General features: G+C 36.6%; 1 pseudogene; it reads right to left on the bottom strand.

Moving 5' to 3' along the window:
* Positions 1-9,592: 9,592 nt before the first annotated feature.
* On the bottom strand, positions 9,593-20,696 carry LOC149556833 (ABC transporter G family member 40-like; annotated as a pseudogene).
* Positions 20,697-24,706: the final 4,010 nt, after the last annotated feature.

Genomic DNA, 24,706 nt, shown 5'->3' with positions numbered 1-24,706 from the left:
TTTAAGAGATTTCAACTCATGGGGCCATGATTGCATAAAACAATTGGTGAAAAGATTTTAGAAACTTGTCATCAGCAAATGAAATTGATGAGTGCAAAATCACATCCTACAGCTTTTACAAATTGCTTTCGAAAGCCACACAAATATGGGAGATTCCAAAAAGCATATTATTTATTTCCAGATTTGAAATTTAATAGTTTGCAATTGCCCCTTGGAACCATACACAAGGCACTTAAGTTTTTGACAAAACATTTGAGAGAGAGACCATCCCAATGGAAAGAAATGAAATGATTGCAAAGTGGGCGCAAATTGGAGTCGTGGAACAACATATGGAAATTCGTTATAGCATATGCATTATCTTTATTCTGCTGTTCTAAATTCTAATTGCAATTACTACAGCATGATGCTCCCAAATTATTTAACAAAATTCTTCATAGAGATGTCATCTCATGGACTGTAATAATTGTAAACTTTCAGGCAGATTTGTTATCAAAAAATGAATAATGTGTCGCAACACATGAACCTCTGTCAAAAGCATAAAAGAAGAGACATTTACATCAGATGTTATAAAGTTTGTCTGGTCTTATAGCTGGAAATTCTCTTGCAAATATAAATGCAAAAATTGGAATCATAGAAAATCCATGTTGATTGTTTAACAGAATGCCTCAAAGAGGTCATCATATCAAGGAATGCCATGAAATGATTGCAAAATGTGCACAAAATGGATTTCACAAGGAAGCTCTTGAAATTTTGAATTAAAAAAATTCTCTTGAACAAGGCCAAACTCTTAAGTGGACAGATGTAAAGAGATTCAGCAGTAAAGAGATTGATGAAAAAAAGAAGGCATTGAAGTATTGTCATATTAGCAATTTTGAAGGATATGCACAGAATGGAGCTTTAGAGAGAGATCAATGTACAAAGCATAAGAAAGCACGCAATCTACATGAGGAAGTGGTGAGAAAAGTTACAAATACTAATGTTTTCAGTGTTCTTATGTATGGGAACCTCAAAGGGTATTAATATGTACTCGAGGTTTTGTTGAAGATTGTATAAGAGAGAAGAGTAAATTTTGTGGATATCATTCTTCCACGGAAACAATCACTGGTAAAAGGAGCTTGACCTTGTGATGACACATTCATGTGATTCTCGAATGCAATCAAGCTTGTACCTTTACTTATCACAACTTTAAGATGGTGATGAACTAAGTCACAAGGTTTGGATTCAAATTTAAATTCGAGTTCGGCAATTATAAAATTTGAATGAAGTTTGGCAATAGTAAAAATTCGGAAAAAAATTCAAATTAAATTTTGCCATAATATAATTTTGATTATTTTTTAATATATGTAATATATCCCATAAATTATCAAAATAGTAAAAATTGCTTAATTTATTTAAAACTTTATAAGCATGATGACTAAATTATTTAACATATTTATTTAAAAACTTTTTTTAATAGAGTTCAATTTTAAACTATGTAATAAAATAATTATTGAAAAAATAATATCTAATCATTGAAAAATTAATATATCAATATTTTAAAATATTTCACTTATAATTTTTAAAAAAAAATTATTTCACATTAACAATAAGCTTAACTAAAGGTGAAAAGACTAACCATAGAGAGGGACTCTAAACTCATCACTGACTCTATTCAAGGGAGTACTCAACTTGGTTGGGCCCTACGTCACATATTGAGTGACATATGGTAGTACCTCACAACCCTGGATCATTATGACTTACAACACACCTACAGGGAAGGCAATGCGGTGGTAGATGCCTTGGCTGGTTTGGGGTTTGATTTGGAGAACATAAAAAGATGGAAGAGTGTTGAATCGTTGCCTAACTCCATAAATTCCCTCATTAGTAGGGAAAAGACTCCTCTAAATCAGGTTAGATAACCTTCCAATTTTGGAGAAGGGGCCAATTTGGCGGAATTGCTATCATTATGATAGTTAAGATCATCTTGAGTTTGAAAAGACGTTTCACAAGGTTTAATTATGTGGATCGATTCATGAAAGGGCACGAAGAAAGGGATGCAATTAATAATACTGACTTAAAAATTAGAGCCATCATTTTTTGGCGTTATGGTAGGATTACAAAAAGAAATCATACTATGACTAAGGTTAGATCTTTAAGGATTACTGAAAGAAATCACACTATGACTAAGGCTATATCTTTAAGGTTTATGTGTGGATTTCTTGCACTCCTTGCAATGATACTTTAAACTGGTTGGTACATTCTAGAATTCATAGTCTTGTGAAGCAGAAGAAAGATAGCTTTTTTACCATTGGTTACTGCATTTCTAGCCCCGCCTTTGTGATTTTCTGGTGCAAATGAGAATTACTGAGATTGAAGAAGGGGATATCATTGAGGAAGTTGTTCACATGGGTGGGGACCTGAACAGATTGGAGCCCACTAAAATGGAGGATTTCTCCAAAAGGCAAGTCACTTGGATTCTGTTGAAGGAAGAAGGGTTTGTCCCTACATGCAGGTTATGGCAGGCTATGATGAGAACTATTCACAACAATTTGTTGCTAGCTAGAAGGATAGGCATCTGACCATAAATGACATTACGTTTCAGGTGAATGAGAAGTCTATTGCCATGGTGACGAGACTGGACATCACTGGTAGGAAATGGCAGAAGGTTACGAAGGTGGGGGAATGAGGCAAGTATGACTAGTTTCTTTAGAGGCAATGAGGCCCCAAACCATTACTACGATGGTTTTAGGAGGGATAAACTCCCAGATTCCTGGAGTGATGTTTGTCTGATGATTATGAAATACCTAACATTGGAAGGAAGACACTGTATGTATTACTTCTAACATTTCCCACTTCTTAACCATTTTCGTAACAAGGAGCTCATTAGCACTCCTTTCATTTTAATGCACGTGCTTGAAGAAACGGTGATGGATGTTATAGAAGAAAGGAAGAAAGGGGCCAACTTCACCATCCTACACCAAGGGCTCATGTTTCATCTTTTCCAATTTCACTTTGCCCTTTGCCCGCCCTGTGTGATTGACAATTGACAATGTCCTCTCCTTTGGGGCTCCCCTATGCTTGGAATTTGCGGGTGGCAATTATGCGCCCACCCCTCAGCCTTCCCCTAGCCAAACCCCTGTTAAGGGTAGGAAGAACTAGATGGCCCCAGAACCGACTGCTAATAAGAGAATTAAAATGGAAAATAGAGTGGAGGTGGAAATTGGGGATTTAGATAAGAAAATTGGTGGGGGTAGAAGAAGGTCGAGAAGAATTGCTAAGACCTGTGGAAGATTTAAGCAATTGGCAAGTCACTCTCAGGAGGAGGAGGAGGAGGATGACACTAACTCTGAGGAGAGTGACAAGAACTCGAGGGGCGGCTAGGAGAAGGGAGAAGATGAAATGGACAAAGAGGTGGAGAAATGGGATGATACCCTAGATGGTACTTGGGATTTTGAGGAAGACAATCCCATCAAGGACCCCTCCATTGACCCCACCCATGTCTCTGCCACCATCACCTAGCCTCCAACTGACAACCAGGGGAACTCCAAAACTATGATTGACTCCCTTAACACCATCTCCTCCCTGGTTAAAAAAGATGGTCTAGTAAACCTAAAGGCCCCCACAGACAATCTTGTGGTGTAGGATAGTAGCAAAAGTCTAGTGAACAACAAGGTGTTAAATTTGGGAATGGAGGAAAAAGGGGAGGTTACCCGCAAGGATCTCCAGGAGCTCAAAGACAAGTGCAATGTTGTGGAGGGCTTCTCCTTGTTCTCAAAGTTCACCCTCAAGGTGACTCATGCAGCTGCCACTACTCTTCAACTGTTGGCTAATGCGTCAGAGGAGGAAAACCTAGGGAAGGAGGACTCAAAGCTTCTCTATGGCTTCCTTGCTGAAGATTGGGCCAAGGTGCTCTTGGCTAGAAAAGGAAAGAAAAAAGATGCCACTTAGTGGCCTTTTGTTTTCTGGTGTGTTTGGTACTCTATTGGTTTTCACTCTCAATCCTTTTGTGATGGTTTTGTTTTTTTGGTTAAACTTAGTTCTAGGCTATATGTGGTATGATGCGATGACCACCTATATGTTTTCTGATAAATTGTTAAACTCTACTGGTTCTAAGGGTTGGATCTCTAGTACTTTTAATTACTGTTATTTTGTTAGTTTTGTTTTTGATGTAAATCATTAAAGGTGTTGTGTGTGACTGTCTACTGGTTGTTGCTTGGCTTTTTGTTGGTTGTGCCACCATTGTTGTAAAGGGCTAGCCCCCTACTTTTGGCTGCTTTTATATAAAAAACAATAAGCTTAATAGACTGATTAAAAAAAATTTAATGACCTATTACTCTAACATTAAAAAATTTAAAGACTTGAAAAATAATATATTAATACTTTTTTAATCGGAAATATATTAATACTTTTAAAACATTTCATTTATAATTAATAAATTTAATAAAACAAAAACATCAATTAAAATTAATAAATGTTATATATGCATTATTACATTACAACAAAATAAACCTAAGATTAATAAACATTATTTCATTTGTACTTAATGAATTTAATAAAACAAAAAATTCATTTATACATTATAATGAAATAAACCTTATAAATATATTATTATATTACATTATTACATTACATGAAATAAATTTAATAAATACATTATTACACTACAATGAAATAAATTTAATATTTCATAAAGACATTATTACATTACAATGAAATAAATTTAACAAAGAACAAAAACATTTGAGGAAAGACCTTTGCTAGGATGAATTCGCAAAGCCAAGAGATGACATAAGGACAATTGCAGACATAAGGAAAATTGCAGACAACAACATGCAAGAGCTAGAAATTTTGCTTGTGCACACTTCGTCACTGTAGGACTATAGAAACCTCTATTGAAAACTCTGCTTTTGAAACCTTCATTTTCAGCATCTTGTACGTTTAAGGGCCACAAATAGTATTTTGTAGAGAAAAATGGTTCAAAATTCTTAGAAAAGGTTGCCAATGTAGAGAACAGTAGTTTCTAAATGTTTAGAGAAATTAAAAAAAATCCCAATTTTTATTGTCGAACACTGGCAATTTTAATTGAATATTTTAGAAAAATTATTATTCGGCAAAATCCAAATCTCATGCTTGAGATTCGCCAAATACTATGTCATAGGTGATGAATACAAGTATACAAAATTTAATTATATAATCATTGAATAGTCCCATTATTTGGAGGAAGATTATGTCCATAAAACAAAAGGATGACTAAATGGATGAAAATGCAATTGAAGAAAAAATTTTAGAGTTCAAGTTGTTGGCACAAATGAGTGACTTCTGATCAAGAAATAAAATCAAGCTTGATTTGATGACATCGGTTTTCTAGTTTTGTAGCCAAAAAGGTTGGAATTTGTGTTTTAGTAAATAGTTGGGATATCCTCTTGATAAAGTTAGGATTTGGGGCTACTTGTAACAGCCACTTTTTTCGGAGTCTAAACTAACAACTGACATATCGAAGAAATATAGTTATTACTTCATTTTCATAGGAAGACAATTATATCAGTTATGTTCATGTGAATGACATTAATGGTTACAATCAGTTAAACGGAATTTTATAACTAACAATTGAAAACACCATCAATGAATTTACTAAGGAAATGAAATCTATATACCATGGAATTTTGAAACCAAAATCAATCTAAGGATGCTTCTGCAAACACCCAGGTTAGTCCATAAATACCACTATATCAAAATCAAATGACGATTACCATTAAATACCACTTATATCAATTAGGGCATCGATTACCAATGGATCATTTAGTGCATCACATACCATGGTATCAATTAGAGCATCAACTACCATTGGATCATTTAGGGCATCAGATTCCATTGTATCATTTAGGGTGTCAGATACTATTGTATCACTTAGGGCATCACATACCACTATCATTTTGGACATCGGATACTACTATATCATTTAGGGTATCAGATACCTCTATTTCATTCCTTTTCTTTCTATTGCTAACTATGGCAATAACATAAGATTAGAAGATATGCTCATAATCATTATTCTTATAAATGAAAGACTAAAACAACAATCCTATAGATATATTTCATATTCAATTGGAAGGTCAGCCGATCTAAATGTTTACCAATTACGATGATGAGAAAGGTTGCATTCATTAAAGGAAATAACTGAATTCAATGATATAAATTAATCTATCATATCTTCTACTTGTATAAATATCATAAAAGTAAAAATACTTGTTACCAATAAATGTTTGAATGCTCAACTTATCTTTATCTAATGCATGACCTAACATCTTGTGGAGAGAGGAAACATTATCAGGGCTTAACCTCCCAACCACAGAGCCCCACACTTTCTCTAACCAGAAAGGCCCTCCCTAGCCCAAATAGACATAGAACACCTTGTTAGCCACTGAGCATCCTGGCACTTAATCACACCACTCGATTTGACAACAGAGAATGTATTGGACATGCATGAGCTATCAAATGAAAAATAATAAATAATTGTTATGTCACATCTGAATTTTGTTTTCATGCTAATGTAGATGGTGATGCTCTTGTGCCTAATTCTTTTCTGAGAATGCTTCCACCCCTTTGCCATGCTCCATACAAGAAAATTCTCTTTAGTTAAATCATATTACCATGACAAGTTATTAATCATAAATAATCATAACAGCTAACCACCTTTTCAATTCCATGAATTGATGATAAATAATTAACTAGCATGTTATCTTCATATGAAATTATAACGACTAACCATCTTACCATTTCGCATGATTATAAAAAATTTAACTATCAACTGACTTCATGAAAACCTCAACCACTATATGAACATTTTAAACTGGGTCAAAAATTGGGATGTAACACTACTTTTTGTAAAAGTTAGAGTTGGTTATAAAAATATAAATAACTACCACAATCTAACTTACTTGATAATAACTACCACAATCTAACTTGGTTACTAGCCTAAAAGTGTAGTTACTAGATAGTTGTCTCCTATAGCCTATAAGTACAAGGCTTTTACATTCTATAACGGAAAACTTTTGCAGAGGGAATATTATGGAGAAATTTTAAAGGGAACTTTTGGCTTGACATTTTGTACTCAAAGTTTTTGAACTTGTATATTTTCAAGAGTGTTTGTTCCCAAGACCACATATTGCAAATCCAAGAGCTTGCCAATTCTCCAATAGGATTCCAAATCAGTTATGGCCAACAAACGGGAAGAACCTTCACCTTAAACCCTGATTGCTTGGTTCAATGGTTTTTCTATAGTGAATTTAACTTTGTGAGTTATTTGGCTAGCGAATTCCTCAAACTCGATCAATATAAAGTAGTGTAATTGCTTGAAATGGTTTAATGTTTATGTAGGGTTATCAATAATTGATTAGATCCTTGCAAGAAGGAAGTATATAGATTTCTGACTTCAACTATAAATCCGATTATTATATTCCAATGATTTAAATGACCAATACCTCTGCTTATCTGAGCAACAAAGTCATTCACAATGAAGACTATTACATACAACTTTATGAGACAATACTTATCCAAAATATCATCAATTACTCCTAAGCTCTACAAAAGATAATTTTTATATGCAATTCTTTGTTAACCAAAAGGAATTTAACTTCTTAGTAGGAAGTCCGAGTAGCCAGAGACGAGAAAACACATGAATATAGAGACAAGGAAACACGTGTATATTTCACACCATCCCTATTTGTTGAACATAAAATGTGGAAAATATCCAAAGCAAAAGAAAGCCTTGTCAGAATAATTCAATAAGCTCTTTATTGATCATAAAGGACGAATCAACATTCTAATTGTAATCTCTTTGTGTCAAGTAAAAATAAATAAAAGAACATTTTACTTATTATTGAAAATATAATATTTGAATTTATATATACAAAATCATGCCTTATGATTCATTTTCCTCCACATAAAACTGAGTATTTCTCATAATGCCTTTTGTAATATCTGTCTTATTGATTGCTCTTGCCCCTAATATTACTCAGACTTGTTACTTTATATATGTCTAAAAGGGTAAGTACTAGCGCTTGTACCCTGGCAGGGTTCAAGGGTACAGCCGATAGCCGTTGCTGTTGTAATGTGGAGTGGAGGTGACAACAGAGCATTAGTTTGTTGTAGAAATTAACTATAAAATATTCCTTAAGTCGTGAAGAGTTTGATACAGAGGGCAAACCAATTTTTGCATTTGATCGAACCCAGATGTTCATATCTGATCTTGTATTTGAATGAATTAAGGACAACGTTTTGGCCTCTTTTGACAGTACGTCATAAGGTTGTATGGGTGGATTGTGTTGAGCTTATGTGGGTGATTGTTCTATCTATGTAAGCCTCTAATTATGATTTATGTAAGAATCAGATAGGTCATTTAAGATACTTTACTGAAATCTGATAGTTTATATATATATATATATATATATATATATATATAAACTATTTCTATTTTTAGAATGGATGAATTATTTTATTTATGATAAAAAAATTTATAATTAGAATGAGTTAAGTTTATATATCAATAAAAATCATAGAGCTAGTTAAAAAAAAAATTATACAATGCATATCATTATAATATAATTAAAATAAAATAAACACCTTTTTCAACTCCAAAGTTCATATTACTAGTGCTTGTACCCTGACAGGGTCCAAGGGTACAGCCGATAGCCATTGTTGTTGTAATGTGGAGTGGAGGTGACAATAGAGCATTAGTTTGTTGTAGAAATTAACAGTACAATATTCCTTGAGTCGTGAAGAGTTTGATACAGAGGGCAAACCAATTTTTGAATTTGATCAAACCCGGATGTTCAGATCTGATCTTGTATTTGAATGAATTAAGGACAACATGTTGGCCTCTTTTGACAGTAAGTCATAAGGCTGTATGGGTGGATTGTGTTGAGCTTATGTGGGTGACCATTCTATCTATGTAAGCCTCTAATTATGATTTATGTAAGAATTAGATAGGTCATTTAAGATACTTTACTGAAATTTGTCCACCTATTTGAAACCTTGGCAACAAAGCCATTTTTGTGCATAAGCTGTAATTCAATTTGTTATTTCAAAAATTAAAATTACATTTCTATATGCTAGCTAAAGTATTACAAGAACTTCAAAACTTCTATGGTCCACAACACTTATCTTCACAACCCATCAACCGATTCACCTATGGATGCACACTACCTGAACATTACTCTACAGGTGCATGATGGTTCTCTGCAGGGGGTCTGAATCACCTTAGCATAACTAAAAATAAGAAAATACCAAGCTAGATATAATTTGATCATGCACTTTAGCAAGTTTTGGAAAGTAGCCATAGCCAGGGAGCAAGAACAGTAGCAAAGTTAAATTTCTCACCACGAACAAGCTAGGGTAGTATGAAAAAGTGTGATGGTGAGCTACCCCCAATGGGAGAATCATGATTAGCATAGCCTTGATCAGTTTCATTACCTCAAAATACTCTACTTCTTTCCTTTCTTCATCAAAAAGTTCGTCCAAAACCACCAATGAGCCTTTTAGTTGTGATGAACAATAATAGTTCTTCAAAACTCGAGTGAAAATATGTTTCCCTTATTGCTTCGGTCCATTTTCGTCATAAGCATATTTTTGTGGTGGCATTGGAAAATTCCCCATTAATTTTTGTCCCAACGTGGAAAGATTGGAATGCATCTAAAAATTCCTTGACAGAGACAAAAATGATATGGTTGCCTTATGTCTGCCCAGGACTGTTCCTGATCTTCAAGAGAAATCACCTATCCAAAATCATGGATTAAGTTTTAGTCATAGTAAGCAATGCCTAGTCTACAGATAAGTTTACATATTAATGGTTGAACCTATGTCAAATTCACTCAAATTTCATATATGTGAAGAGGATTAAGCGCAATCTAAATTTCAACTTGTTTAAGTGGTGTTTATGAAATGGATCCTATTGAAAAAGCTAATACAATTTCAAACCAGCCACATAAAAACCTCAAAAACCTAGAATTTACTATTTTGGGTTATGAGATGGATTGATTGGATTGATATGATCACTAGATAAGTTGCTTATCTCTTGCAAGAAATCTACAACACCCTTCCTCTTAGGGAATTTGAATCCTATGGAGTCAAAGAATTCGAGAATGGAATCTTGTGGGCCTTGGTAAACAAGATAGCCTTCAAAAAGTAGAATTACATCATCGAAGAGATCATATGTTTCAGGGGCAGATTGTAGTAGGGAAATAATCATGGTGGAATTGAAGACATGAACATATTGCCGCAGACATTTCACGATCTAAGATGTTGTAGAGCTGTCCAAACCAGTGGAAATCTCATCCATGAAGAGGGCATTAGCAGCTCCAACTATCATCTCCCCTATTGTAACTCTCTTCTTCTGACCACCAGAAACACCTCTGCACATTGCATCTCCTATCATGGTGTCAGCACAAATTTCCAGCGCTAATATCTATTACACCATTAGGTCATTAACCAACTGCAACTCATAAGATCACTTTCTAGATTCTATTTGGATGCAAAACTTAGGATAGAACTTACCTTAAAGACATAATCCGTGATCATATTGGACTTTTGACCCTCCATTGTAATTGCCTGCAATAATATATTTCACCAATTCTCATGAATATCACAACAAATAAATCTCATCAAGAAAAAGGATCTCTGTATTGCACAATCAAAAAACTTCACATACCTTCACGAAGACATCTATGTCTGGATCTAGTTTGATTCCCTCTTCTTTTTCTCTCCGTGAAAGTTCAGCCAAGATATCTATCATAGAGGAAAATCCATGAGTTAGTCAACTATACTGAAACAAACATGAAAAGTCAAAAGACAATTCGAATTTAGGGTAATATCATATCTGGACTTGACACCCTAGAAGCGAGCTAAGAAGTCCAAGGTTTCCCTCACAGTCATATCCCCATTGTGCATATCATGTTGGCCAATGTAAGCTGATGTTCTCTATGGCACAAACTCATCCATTTTATGGCCATTGAATGTGACTGATCCATCAACCTATGGCCAAGAAGTCGTCAAGCTCAATAAACGTTGGACATTTTTAAAGCTCTCAATAAAATTCTTGTATGTCTAAAAATCATAAACAATATGTCGATTTATTTCAGTCCCATTTTATAACATACTCTAAGACTTTTGTCAAGCTTTCCTATAAGAGCCAACAGCAGAGAAGTCTTTCCCGAAGCAGGCGGTCCAAGAAGAGGGGTCAGCCTATTTTTTTACAGAGATTGAATGAGGAAATTGGGAGAATCGGACATGGAAAACTAAATAAGGCTTGAATCGGCATGTGTTTTTACCTTCAAGCTTGACTAGGCCACTTATTTTGTGAAGAATGGTCATGCTTGTCTTGTTTCCCTTGTATAGATGAAGCGATTGGAAAATACCCTGGAAAATACTATAAAAACCACGATGAGTAGACTTTAACAAAGTTTACTTTTCGAAGGCACCCATTTTGATGAACCGAAAACACCAATTGATTTCAAATCGGCGAAAAAATACAGGAAATTTAGATGATAATCTTATAATGTAGAATCCTACCTCGATGATATTGGCGGCATAGTTGTAGAGCATAGGCAATGCTCTTCCCCTAGCATGAACATCTTCTTCAACCTTCAAGTTCTCGAAACGCACTTCAACCTTAGGAAAGCTTATTACCACTCTGAAAACCAATTGCAAGCATCCTAGAAATGTCAACAATGTGGCAAAAAAAACTCAAATATCCCTACACACTTTGAATTTCTTGAAAAAAATGAAAAATAGAGAAAAACATTGAGACCGTTCAGAAACCTATCGATCCTTTCGCAAAGCCTTTGCAGAAGTTGTTCATTATCCTGGTCTAGAACTTTGACAAGCTTGCCCATCAGTTGCTATCGAGTCTCAAGCTCCATATTCCTCACATCTATCTCATTCAAACTATGAATTTTATCGTCGTTTTGACTAAGATTCTTGAGAATGGAAGTTCTGAGGCGATTATAGGTGGGAAGCTTCTCAATGGTGGCCCATTTGAGCACCTCAACATCATCTTCGTGGTGTGTTGAGAGAGAGAAAACCCAGTTGCTTCTCTCAAACAATCTGGTGCTCCCCTGTCACAGGCTGCTCATTCATGACTCGCCGCCATGATCTAATCTGATTGACGAACTCATTAAGTAGGTCGCGGGTTTGACCCCAATCAAGTGTTCTACTTTCAAAGAAATTTGATTTCAATCAAACTTCCAACTTTGAGGGTTGTTTTCCCCCTTCCCCTATTGATTGCGCAAAGAATTTAATCCCAACCAAGTTTCCTAGCTTTTAGAGACCATACAAAGCCAGATGCTCCCAAACAAATATTAGACGAGTTATGTGTTTGTCCTTCCCCTGCTGAAATTGAAATGCCCAAATGACATAGGTATAGTCTGGTTGAAAGATGGTTCAAAGATGCAGTGGATATGTGATGCCCTAACAGTAGACTTGTGGCCTCCATCCGTCTGCAATTCGAATGTCTGTGGTGACACCCGTAGACCCTCCATCCCTATTGCAAGTAGCTGTCTGTTGACACAGCTGCAACCATAACTCTGGCATGGACATCCTGGCGGTGGTAGCAAAACAACAAAAACAAGCAGTGATGCAGGCAATAGCATGAGGAATTCCTGGTGAGCTATTGCCCAAGTGAAAGCCTATCGACTAATGAATAGACATGCCTTTTTCATATTATAACCAATCTTCTAAAAATCACAACCTTTATATATCGCATTACTTCATTATGACATCATTAACAAAGATATTGGAAACTTTAAAACCATTTATCTACCCCCGGTCCATGCTATGTATCACTTTAACTAAATAAATTTTCTTCCTTTTCTTAATCACATTCCTTTGCATCCTGATCAAATTTCCAATCTTTACAAATTGTTAACTCACAACTAAAAAAATCTATCTGTGGAAGACGTGGCAAGTAAGATTAGTGTGTTTCTCTTGACATGGCTTGCTAAAGACGCAAATAGATATATTTATCGGGCTTCATCTATTATTACTATTTTTTTCATCAAGCACCCAACTTAATATGTGTCCACACACAAGTATAGCCGCTCCCTCTTGTATTTGTTTGTTGCAATGTCTTCAAATTTTATTTCGCTGGTGTGAGAAATATATTACCAACCCTAAAAACTCAATTTCACAACCCTAAATAATGCTCGACAAAAACAATTGCTGAGTGCCAGTTTTGCTCGGCACCTTAAGGAGCCGAGTGGCAAGAGAGTGCCAAGTAAGCTCGGTAAATGAAGAACAACTCGGCACCAATGGATGCCAAGTGAGCTTGGTAGTGTGGATGCTGAGTGAACTCGATAGCCACTAGAGGGTGGAGCTTGGTAGAAGAAGGTACCGAGTGAACTCAGTAGCCACTGCAGAGTGAAGCTCGGTAGAAGTAGGTATTGAGTGAACTCGGTAGCCACTGAAGGGATAAAAACTTCAACAAGACTTGACCAAGTGAAGATTTATAGTGTGAATATTTTTACCATTAAACCGAGAGCCAAAGTATGAAGCTTCTAAATAAACTTTTCGAATGCAATCTAGTATGCCTCCTTGCTTTCTATTCAACTTTGATTAAACCATTACAAAATCTGGGAGCATTTGGCTTCAACCAAAAAACCCTAAAATAACTCTAAAACTTTAAACAACTTTAATACTTAAAAAACTTTAAACTTGTAGCTCTAATGGCTACATACAATAATGCTTAGAGAAATCACTACTTCACAGGACAAACTCAACAAACAATAAACTTATAGAATGACCAGAGAAGAAAGACGTGCATCTACAGGCACGAAATGAACTTCCTTCTATCTCTGCACTTTGATGACTGGATCTGCTAATCACTTCTCTTCTCTTTGCAACTTCTAATCTCTTCAACTTCAACTGCTTCTACTGATCAAATGAAACTTCCACTCTGCTCAAATGAATGTGAGACATGTTTCTTTTTGTCTTCTACTACAAAAAATTTCCTCCTCTTTTCCAAATTTGAAAACTCACCTACCTGTATTAATTTTTCTAGCTATTGTGTAGGTCGTCAAGGGTGGTAGGTGGGCATTTGGCTCCAGGGACAAACTAGCTACGCATTAAATATTTCAACACTCCCCCTTTGTCTTGAGCCAAACAAACAAGGATCACTGCTGATCCACATCAACTACACCAAGACACTCTCTTAGGTGTACAAAAGTTCCTATGCCTAATGGCTTTGTGAAAATGTCTGCTAGCTGCTGCTCAGACTTACAAATTTTCATTTTGATATCTCCATTCTCCACCAACTCTCTGATGAAGTGATATCTAATCTCTATGTGTTTACTTCTCCCATGGAAGATTGGATTCTTGGACAATGCAATTGATAAGATGTTGTCACAATAAATTGTGGTTCTATCCTCTTGCCTTTCATTCAAATCTATCAAGATCCTTCTTAACCAAATTTCTTGACATGCTGCTACATTTGCTGCTATGTATTCAGCCTCTGCTGTAGATTGAGCAACAATAGGTTGCTTCTTGGATGCCCATGAAATTGCACCTAATCCTATATGAAACATGTATCTGGAGGTGCTCTTCCCATCATCAATACTTTCAGCTCAATCACTATCTATATAACCTACCAACTTGAATTCATTTGTTGTAGTATACAAAATTCCAAATCCCTCGGTACCTTTCACATACCTTAGGATCCTCTTTCCCGCTTGCTAATGGAATCCTTTGGTGTTTCCATAAATCTGAAAATCAAACTTACTGCATGCATCAAGTCTGGCCAAGTTGCAATCAAATACATCAAACTTCCAACCATACTCTTGTATAGTGTTGGATCCATTCTCTTACTAGAGTCTTCCTTGCTCAACTTCAGACCTATAGCTATTGGTGTGGGGGCTAACTTACTATTCTACATTTTGAATCTCTCCAAGATCTGCCCTGCATATTTTTCTTGAGAGATGAAGATGTCATCATGCATTTGTTTTACTTCTATGCCTAGAAAGTACTTCAAGAGACCTAGGTCTGTCATTTCAAATTCATTTTTCATGACCTCTTTGAACTCACCAATTAGAGCCTTGTCATTACCAGTAAAAATCAAATCATCTACATACAAGACAACAATCAATACGTTTCCATCTGTTGCCTTGATGTAGAGAGTAGGCTCACCATTACTTTTGCTAAAGCCATTGCTCATCAAATATGAGTCAATCCTACTGTACCATGCCCTTGGAGCTTGCTTGAGCCCATAAAGAGCTCTCTTCAATCTATATACTTTGTTCTCTTCACCTGCAACTTCATAACCAGGTGGCTGCTCCACATATACTTCTTCTTTCAATACACCATTTATGAAGGCAAACTTCACATCCATTTGATATACCTTCCATTTGTGCTGAGCTGCAATTGCTATGACAACACGCACGATTTCCATTCTTGCAACCAAGGAATATGTCTCATCATAATCTCTACCATGCTGTTGTTTGTAGCCCTTGACTACCAGCCTTGCCTTATACCTATCAATCTTGCCTTCGGCATTGCATTTGGTCTTGTAGACCCATTTCACTCCAATCACTTGTCTTTTGGGAGGTAATTCAGTTAGCTCCCATGTCTCATTCCTTTCTATAGCATCTATCTCCTCATTCATGGCCTTACACCATTTCTTCTCCTTAACAGCTTCTTCAAAATATATTAGATCACTATGAAAAAATAATGCAAAATTAACACTCTCGTCATAATCTTCATACCTTTCATCTTGGTAGATCTCCCTAAGACTTTTGGTCTTTCTTGGTAATAGGGAGGAGAGTGTGGGATCATAATCTTCACTGGTGCTTGGCACTGACACTCGGTCATGCCTAGAGGAGCTCGACAATGATTGAGGCTGCTTGCCTTTTCTTCTATTTACTCCTTCTTCTTCTTGTTCATCAGCATCTTCTTCACTCATAATTGACACTTTACTTGAGGTGCTCGGTGATTCTTCAGTTTGTACATACCATGACTGATTTTCAAGAAATTCCACATCTCTTGAGAGAATCATCTTGTTGTTCAATGGGTCGTACAATCTGTATGCCTTTGATTTTGAGTTGTACCCTATGAAGATGCACTTCACACCTTTGTCATCCAATTTTTGCCTTTGCTCTTTAGGCACATGTGCATATGCAACACATCCAAACACCCTTAGGTGTTCAACTATCCGTCTTCCTCGTGACCCTGCTTCCATTGGAATCTATCACGGACTACCTTTGTAGAACACTTATTAATTAGGTAAACTGTTGTTGACACAGCCTCTCCCCAAAATTCAATTGGGAGACCTTTCTCTTTTATCATGCTCCTTGCCATTTCAACAATGGTCCTATTCTTTCTTTCGGCCACTCCATTCTGCTGTGGTGTATAGCTAGCTGTGAGCTTTTTTTTATGCCATGTTTCCTGCAAAAAATTATAAAAGAATTGGAGGTATACTCCCCTCCTCTATCTGATCTTAGAACTTTGATATAGTGTCCACATTCTCTTTCAACCTGGGCTTTGAACTCAAGAAACTTATCAAATGCTTCAGATTTAGACTTCAAAAAACAAACCCATGTCCTACGACTGAAATTATCAATAAATGTCATGAAATAAGTACTCCCCCCAATGGAAGTAACTTGCATAGGACTAACTAGGTCAGTGTGCACTAACTCTAATGGATATCTAGCCCTCCTAGAATTTTCAAAATTAAAGGGAAGCCTATGTTGCTTACCCAAAATACTAGTCTCACACTTGTCACATGAATTTCCTATTCATGGCAAACCTTCTACCATTCTTTTATTTAACAACAAATTTAAACCAGCATAGCCAAGATGACCATACCTGAGGTGCCATAACTGTGAAGGGTCTTCAATCACACTCCTTAGAGCTGATTGTGTGGGAGGTGCAATATCAACTTGAGATGAGAAACATGTCTCTATCCTCAAGGGAAACATTTTGTTCTTTGTCGTTTGAACTACTACAAGTAGGTTCTTGCTCCCATCCTTTTCATGAATGACACACCTGTCATTCTCCATCAGCACTTTGTATCCATTTTGAATGAGTTGACCAATGCTTATCAGATTGTGCTTCATACTAGGGGCAAAATACACATTTTGTATTTCCTTCTTCTCACCTTGCTTGGTGCAGACCATAATAGATCCTCTGCCCACTACTGGTAGGGTTCCATTGTCACCCATTTTAATCTCAGATTTGAAGCTCTTGTCAATGAATGAGAACAAGGTTTCATTACTATTCATGTGATTGCTACATCCACTGTCGAGGTACCAAACCTCAGGGCTTCCTTCTTCACCAACATTACACATGATGAAGGTAGTGGCATTGTTTCCACTTCTCATGTTCACATCAGCCACATTTGCTTGTCTTGATTGATCATTTTGCTTCTTCCAACATTCACTTGCATAATGCCCAAATTTATGAAAGTAGTAGCATTCTACATTACTCCTATTTGAGCTGTAGTTTTTCTTACCTCCTCTTGAAGTATTTTGTGAGCTACTTGCTCCATCTACTCTTCCTGAGCTTTCTGTTGCAACATTTCTTTGTCCTCCATTACCTCGGCCTCTGCCTCTGGAGTTTTTTCCTGAGCCATTTCTTCCTCTCCTCCTTCCTCTTGGATTTGACCGAGCCTTGAATGCTTGCTCTTGGGAAAAAGAAGATGTAGATCTGTTGATCCTATGCTCATGGGTTTGAAGAATACCCATCAACTCATCCATTGTCAAAATAGTGAGATCTTTTGCCTCTTCTATGGTCATGACGAAATTGTCATATTTATGAGGTAAACTCCTCAATATCTTTTGCACCATCCTCTACTCTTGATAGTCTTCTCTATTTGATTTCAGTTGATTAATCACATTGGAGGTCTTTGAACTGAAATCTGTAATTGATTCATTTTCCTTCATCTGAAGGTTCTCAAACTCCCTCCTTATATTTTGTAGCTTTATTGTACAGACTTTATTAGTCCCCTTGAAGTTCGTTTCAAGGATATCCCAAGCTTCTTTTGCATAATTTGCTACTACAATTTTGGGAAAAACTATCTCTGTCACTGCTGCTTCAATCAAACTTAATGCCTTAGCATCCTTTCCCCTTGACTCTTTCAACCGAGTCTTCTATGCATTTGTGAGAGTAGCATACTGAGTTGGGTCTGTCACATCATTGAACCCATTAATCACAAATTCCCATAAATCATTTACAACCATTATGGTCTTCATTCTTTTAACCATCTATCATAATTTTGTCCATTGAAGGGTGGTGGCTGCTGCCATATCTTTCCTACATCTCCTACCATATCAAATATCCTAGAAAAAATTGCCCTAACTCACTTTGGATGTGGGGCCTCAAAGCTCTAATACCATGTGAGAAATATATTACCAACCCTAAAAACTCAATTTCACAACCCTAAATAATGCTCGGCAAAAACAATTGTTGAGTGCCAATTTTGCTCGACAACTTAAGGAGTTGAATGGCAGGAGAGTGCCGAGTGAGCTCGGCAAATGAAGAACAACTCGACACCAATGGATGCTAAGTGAGCTCGGTAGTGTGGATGCCAAGTGAACTCAGTAGCTAGTGGAGAGTGGAGCTCGATAGAAGAAGGTACCGAGTGAACTCAGTAGCCATTGCAGAGTGAAGCTTGATAGAAAAAGGTACAGAGTGAACTCAGTAGCCACTGGAGGGATAAAAGCTTCAACAAGACTTGATCGAGTGAAGATTTATAACGTCAATATTTTCACCATTAAAATTCGAGAGCCAAAGTATGAAGCTTCTAAATAAACTTTTCAAATGCAATGAATAGAAGAACAACAATGGATCCTAGTATGCCTCCTTGCTTTCTATTCAACTTTGATTAAACCATTACAAAATTTGGGAGCATTTGGCTTCAACCAAAAAATCCTAAAATAACCCTAAAACTTTAAACAACTTTAAACTTGCAGCTCTAATGGCTGCATACAATAATGCCTGGAGCAATCACTGCTTCACAGGACGAACTCAACAAACAATAAACTTACAGAATGACCAGAGAAGAAACACGTGCATCTACAGGGACGAAATGAACTTCCTTCTGTCTCTGCACTTCGATGACTGGATCTGCTGATCACTTCTCTTCTCTCTGCAACTTCTAATCTCTTCAACTTCAACTGCTTCTACTGATCGAATGAAACTTCCACTGTGCTTGAATGAATGTGAGACATTCTTTTTTGTCTTCTACCACAAAAAAATTCCCCCTCTTTTCCAAATTTGAAAACTCACCTACTCGTATTAATTTTTTTGGCTATTGTGCAAGTCGTCAAGGGTGGTAGGTGGGCGTTTGGCTCCAGGGACAAACCAGCCAAGCATTAAATATTTCAATAGCTGGCACATGGATGGTGATATAGAAAAATTCAAACATATCCTTTTTTTTTTAATCCATCAAATTCCGCAATCATTTCTAATGATATATCTAGGCTGGGTATCTCCTTTACAAATTGCTTGTCTAAAATTTTTTTTAACATTGTTTGGCTTCGACATATACTTGCTATGCATCCATAACAACTTCTCCCTTATGCCAACTCATTATTTTATGCGGGAGTTTTAATTCATTTAATAGGTTAGAGCTTTGTCTTCAAATATCTATATTTAATGGCTATTATTGGAGTGTATCATTCCACTATACCACACTAAGATTGTTGTGATCATTCTTTGTCTATTTCAAAGAGTAACAAGACTCGCCACGAGTCGGGTGAGTCAATTAATCGAGTTACATCAGCTAGGTCAAAATGTCCCATGACCTGACTCAATGGGTCAACTGGGCATACTCACTGGACTTGATGGACTTGGTTGGAAGACTTGCCCGACTCGGCTGGCATACTCGCCCAATTCAGCTGACTCGCTTGGCAAACTCGCTTGACTTGCCTAGTTGACTCGGCTCACTCATCTGACTCATCTGATTTTTAATTTTTGTTTTCAAAATTTTCTTAATACATCTAAAATTTACCTTTGTATTTATGTAATCGATGTATGTTATGTATGTGATCAACTTACCTTCCATTTCATGATGTAATTGTGTCTTTAAGCTTTATTTAATAATGAGTGCATGAAATTTCTTTAAATCCTAAAAATTTCTAAATTTCAAGGCTCTTGTCACTTTGCCGAGTCACTGTCGAGCTGAGTCCGAGCCGGGTCGCGAGTCGAGTTACCCTTGCCAAGTTCGGCTGAGTCCGAGTCTCATTACTTTGATTTCAATATACACGTGCTTATTTCATGTCTGTACATAATCCTTATACTACTCTGATACAATTGACCAGATATAAGGTTAGTGTTTCTCTGCATACTTTTACATCTTCAGTCCCGTTCATGTTGATGATATGCATGCTTCTAATTAAAGCAGCAAAGGTGAACAGCAGTATAATTTCTGCGCACATCACTGGAGTCATCACAAACACATCAGACTTCAAATGAACAAGAAAATCAAGAGCTGCAAGACTTGTAATGTGCTTTCTAAAGGGCTTCATTTCTTCCTTCATTGTCAATTCTTCTTCAGTAACCAAATTTGGAAACATGTTTCTGAGCGGATCCATACGACCTTTCCCACCATAGATTTGTCCAGAAACGACATATAGGGGAGAGGACCCAGTACTTGAACGCGTTCCAATAGTTGTGAATGGAGTTGTTGACTTGATACCTACACTTGTTGACTTAATGTCTAATTTTTTTGACAACATTGTACCAATACTTGTGACTTTAAAGTTGTTAGTACAATGCTAACTACCTAAAATTGAATAAAATGTACCTTTAGTTATAAAAATTAACCAATGATGTGATGCCACATCAGCTGTTCAACTATGGGTACCCTTTATGCACGACCATTGGTTTCACTTTTTTTTTGGGCTATTTTGGACAACTTGGCAAAAAGCACGCTGATGTGGCATCATAACAGGTGATGTGGACTTGAAACCTTAGTTATAAGTAGGTGACTCACCAAGAAAGCTACTGTAAAAAATTGAGAGCGATTTGAAATTTTTACCTGGGATTTTGATAAGCGTGAAGTTAGGGTGTTCAAGTACCGGGTCCTCTCCCCTATCTAAGTTTCCGTCAACATCGCTACATATTACATCAATTCAAAAGATTATATCATAACCGTAGTTTGTTATGCTTGGAGTTTGACTTTAAAATAGTTGCTATTACTGTATCTCTAACTATGAAACGATCTTGCCTCAAAACAATACTTGGACATTTATATTTTTCCTCTCTACGAAGATAACTTATTTGAATCACCATCTTGGTGCATACTTAAGGCATCACTCCTTTGTGGTTCGATATTCAGTGGTTGTATATCTGTTATATCAATGCAAGTTTTACACAATAGATTGTGATTTTCTTCACCTATGGACGCACAGGTATATATTTTCATCGTGCTTTCAAAGTTAACTTCTGCAGGTTTGCATATGATCATTGACACTGATTTATTCAGAACAATACTTATATATTTGACTCCATATCTTTATTGTTGTTTTTTTTCTCATATATGAGTTGGACTTCAAGACTCTCCACAACATCTCCTTTATTGCTATTATCTCTGATATGTTCGAATGTGGTTTTATCAGCCTGGCAATTCAATATCTCTACGTATATACTAGACTCCACTGTGGCACTGTGACATGAATCATTTTGTCGCCTTATCAAATCTGGCATCAACATGAAATTTGCTTCACACCCTGGGATGTTTCATTTGATTTAAAGTTTAAAATAAAAATATGCTCATTGATGTTTGTGTTCATTGTTATTTTCCCCAAACATGGTAATGGCTAAATACTCCCGATTCATGTGTCATGTCTTTTGCCTGACGCAATCTTCTTATTACTGTTGTGTTGCTGAAAGTCATTGTCGATTCTATTATTATTTTTAATCTTAATTTATATAAATAATTCGCTGTTATTGCTCATGCCTTCGTCTTCTATAGCTCGCATATAATATTTATGCAATCTTTAATGTCTCTGATCTGCAGTCTTTGCAGTCTTTCATATCCCTGTGTATGCAATTGCTGAATGGGACTCCTGGGAGCTTTTGTTAAATATACATATGAGTGCTTTTGATCAATGATTATATTTCATCACATACATCCCATATTGTGATGACAAAGACTTCTAGTGCTTTTGCTCAAATGGATGCCCTAATTTTTTTTGAAAAGATTAGGATTCCATCAAACAGGACAATAAAGAATGCATTTAGTTCATATGTCTAGATGTGTTTTTGAATTATCATTAGTGATTTATCGCATGCTAAGTTGGTAGTGTTTTTGTCTATTTATGGAATCCAATGGTTTCTAGTTGAAATGACATGTAATTGATAAAGCACAAACATGCCCTGGTATCTTGGTCTGAAGATAAGTTTGTCTCCTCGTATGTTGAGATTTGTTATCTTTATTTCGTTATTACATATTCAACTTATTATGTGCTCAAATCCCCTTGTAATCTGTCATCCATTGTGAGTCTCAGCTAGTATTCATGTCTGCTATTAAGGTGTATGTTAACCATCTTCTATCATGTATCCTTTTGTACTTTCAGGTTAAAAGTACAAAACAAAATTTAATACCCCCATCTTATGAGGGAGCTGCCTTCTTAAACACAGAGTAAGATTGTAATTTGATCATGATCAAGTTACAATCTCTCCAGGTGTTGGAATGGGTGTCACTGTCCACAGGACAAACAGGGTCAGTTTTCATGCTAATATCGCAGTGAAAAATCTGTTTATCAACAAGCTAGCATAAAAGCATCCACATGGTAACATTTTTTTACCTTCATTTACAAGACTCTCAAGTGACCAATAACTTCAAAGCGGCACACTTGACCTTTCTCCTTGTTTCAGAATGGCATGGTATTACACTACAACCATCATAGCCAATATCAAAGTCTCTTGAAACTCATTTTCAATAGGAAGAAGTGCTCAAATATGCCATCATCCCTGTTGCAAGAGCAATTCACAAATTCCAAAGGACACATTTTGGTAAATGAGCATCCATGATCATGTGCTAACTGCCGGATGTAATTTTCACTCTATAAGTTACTGTCGTGTTAACCCATGTTTTATGTTTGTCAGACATCGTGTTAACCGAGCGTGTAAGAATTGTCAATGGTAGTTGAAGCATTTGAGGCGAGATTTTGAATTTTAAAGTATCTAGACTTAGGCCCTCAAATTTGAATTTCAAGTTGGTTTGGGCGCTCAGATTAGTTTGCCATCTTAAATACCCAATGTGCATTTTGGTTAGTTTTTGCGAGAGAAAAAAAGGTAATGCTTGTTGATGACTCCACATTGCAAAAGAGTTTGAGTACCAGGAGAGTAAGCCTAGGATCCAAAGGACATAGAGTAAATCCCTTCAATGGATGTATATAACAAGATTTGATATTTAATAGAATCTGAAATTTGCTTTAGAGTTGTGTTCATGTTTTCCTGTGCGTGGCATGTTTTTTCTGTGTTAACCCACTATGCTTGTTGAGTTCTAAGTTCTTTTGTAACAGAGATTGTTTTGTGTGTAGGACTTTTCTTTCCCTTGTCTTTTGAGTTAATCTCGCAGGTGAGAGGTTGTCCTGGGTTTGGCTGCAACCCATCTCTGTCGAATAGGACACAAGGGAGTTGAGCTGCACCAAGTGGTATCAGAGTTGTAGTTCATTGTGCTGAGAAGAAGACCTACATGAAACACAGCCCAAAGAGGATGGGGTCGAAGAGGAAGAAGAGGAACCAGGGATCAGGAGCATGGACTTGCAGAGGCAGTTAGAGGTCTTATGGAATGAATGGAAGCCATGGAAGTGACTCAAAGAAGAGGAGTGCACCTAGAGGACATTAGTGACAATGATGAAGAACAAGTCACTGAGAGAGGTGAAGAGGTACCACAACCTAGAGTAGATCCTGAAGAGGATAGAATCATTAGAGCCCTCACTAAAGCAAGCACTAAGCCACGACTTGATCCTCCAACTTACAAAGGGGGACTGAATGTTGAAGAATTGCTGGACTGGATCAGCGAGATGGATAAATATTTGAGTTTGAGAACATTGAAGAGGAGCAGAAGGTCAAGTATGCCCACACTAAGTTGAAGGGTCATGCATCCCTATGGTGGGAACATGTGCAAATGGATAGGCAACGAAGAGGCAAAGAAAAGATTCAGTCATGGGATAGAATGGTAACAAAGCTTAAGTCCAAATTCTTACCACAAAACTATCAAATCGGTCTATTCAATAAAATGCAAAATCTGAAGCAAAGGGAGAGCAGTGTGGAGGAGTACACCGAAGAGTTTAACTGGTTAAACATAAGAGTTAGTCATGTTGAAGAGGATGCAGAGCAAGTTTCCCGTTATTTGAATGGATTACACATAGCCATCCAAAATGAGATAAGCATGGTTAATGTGCATAGCATGGAAGAGGCGTATCAGTTTGCCTTGAAGGCTGAGGAGAAGCTCATTAGGAAGCAGCAAAACAATTCATGGGGAAGAGGCAAACTTTCATGTGGAAGAGGGCAGCACAGCAGTAGTAGAGGCTCTACCAACAAACAAGATGCAGCAAGCACTTCAAGTGCAAATACGCAAGAAAGAAGGGGAAGAGGTAGGCTTCCCTAGAGGAAAAGAGGGTTATTCCAGTGGAAGGGGATCCTTTGGGAGAGGTGGAGGAATGAGTTTCAACGGTAGTTGTTACCAATGTGTGGAAAGAGGGCATCAAGCATTTGAGTGCCCACAGATCCAATA

The sequence above is a fragment of the Cupressus sempervirens genome, chromosome 5 (genome assembly GCF_028749045.1).
Source record: "Cupressus sempervirens isolate cs-2001-9-10 chromosome 5, ASM2874904v1, whole genome shotgun sequence".
Classification (NCBI taxonomy): domain Eukaryota; kingdom Viridiplantae; phylum Streptophyta; class Pinopsida; order Cupressales; family Cupressaceae; genus Cupressus; species Cupressus sempervirens.
This window is presented reverse-complemented; position numbering and strand designations above follow the sequence as displayed.